This window comes from Mus pahari, chromosome 19 (assembly GCF_900095145.1).
Source record: "Mus pahari chromosome 19, PAHARI_EIJ_v1.1, whole genome shotgun sequence".
NCBI lineage: Eukaryota > Metazoa > Chordata > Mammalia > Rodentia > Muridae > Mus > Mus pahari.
The window spans coordinates 11809406-11811138 of NC_034608.1; positions in this window are offsets into that span (position 1 = coordinate 11809406).

The window sequence follows — 1733 nt, forward strand, 5'->3', positions numbered from 1 at the left end:
AAAAAAAGAGCTCCGACTGCTTTTCCAAAGGTCCTGAGTTCAAATCCCAGCAACCACATGGTGGCTCACACCCATCCATAATGAGATCTGATGCCCCCTTCTGGTGTGTCTGAAAACAGCTACAGTGTACTTACATATAATCTTTTTTTAAAAAATGCATGTGTGCACACACACACACACACAACTAAAGAAATAAAAACATATGAAATAAAATGATTTCCAAAAGGAATAGAGCTGATGTGATGGTTATCGTTGTCTGTTTTAACAAGATGAGAATGTCACCCAGGAGACAAACCTCTGGCGTATTGGTGAGAGTTTCCAGGTTAAGTTAACTTGAGAGAAAGCAACACCGCTCCACCATCCCAGACTGAAGGAAGGGAGCTGAGCACCAGAGTTCTTCCTTCTGTGTTTTCTGCCTGCAGATGCCACGGACCAGCGACCACACGCTTCGGCTTCCAAACCTGCTCCATCCACACAGTGGAAGGTGCCCTTAAGCTGTGAGTCAAAACAATCCAACACCTGGTTGTCTTAGGAAGCGAATGAATACAACTCTGGTGGAAATGAGAGTACCAGTAGACCTCAGAGGCGCTGTGTTTAGTTCCCTTTGCACATGCTCAGAGGGAATCACTTGTTGCTTTGTTTTAGGAAAGTGTCCATTAGAACAGTTGCCAAATTAAGGCTTTGTATGTTAAGATGAGGGGAAGAACACCTATTCAATAGCTTAGGTGCCTGGGTTTAAGGATTGTGAAATTACATCTGCCCAGGTGACTGCTTACCACTCATGACATCAGCAGTGAGAATTCTCACTCCCACCTGTGTATAGGCATCACCTTGGGAGCTTTGGAGCAGATGCCCTGCCACACCTCCTTCAGAGACTCCAATTACTTAATCTGCGGTGGAACTAAGATCTTGGGAATTTTACAGATCCTTCTCCTGGTAGTTCTGAAATGCAATACCTGCAATAAAAACAGAGAAGCATGCAACAAAACGTATTTCCTATTGCTTTATTCCAAACCTGATTCTTTTCTTTGTGTTATGAAAACATAACAGGAGCCACACGTGGTAGCACACTCGGGAGGCAGAGGCAAGTGGATTTCTGAGTTCGAGACCAGCCTGGTCTACCAAGTGAGTTCCAGGACAGCCAGGGCTACACAGAGAAACCCTGTCTCGACCCCCACAAAAGAAAAAAAGAAAGAAAGAAAGAAAGAGAAACAAAACAAAACAGGGCTGTAAAGATGGCTCAGAGGTTACAGGTGGCTCACAGCCATCTGTAATGGGATCCGATGACCTCTTCTGGTGTGCCTGAAGACAGCAACAGTGTACTCACGTACATAACACAAATAAATCTTTAAACAAACAAACAAGAAAACATGACAACAGAGGATGGGAGGTGGTGGTGCACAGCTATGATCCCTGCCCTTGGGAGGCAGGTGGCTGAGTTTGTGGCCAGCTTTCTCTACAAAATTAGTTCCAGGATAGCCAGGGCTCCACAAAGAAACCTTGTCTTGAAACAAACAAACAGGGCAGGAGAGATGGCTCAGCGGTTAAAAGCACTGACTGCTCTTCCAGAGGTCCTGAGTTCAATTCCCAGCAACCACATGGTGGCTCATAACCATCTGTAATGAGATCTGATGCCCTCTTCTGGTGTGGTGTGTCTGAAGACAGCTACAGTGTATTCACATATAATAAATAAATAAATCTTTATACAAACAAACAAACAAAAAGAACAACAA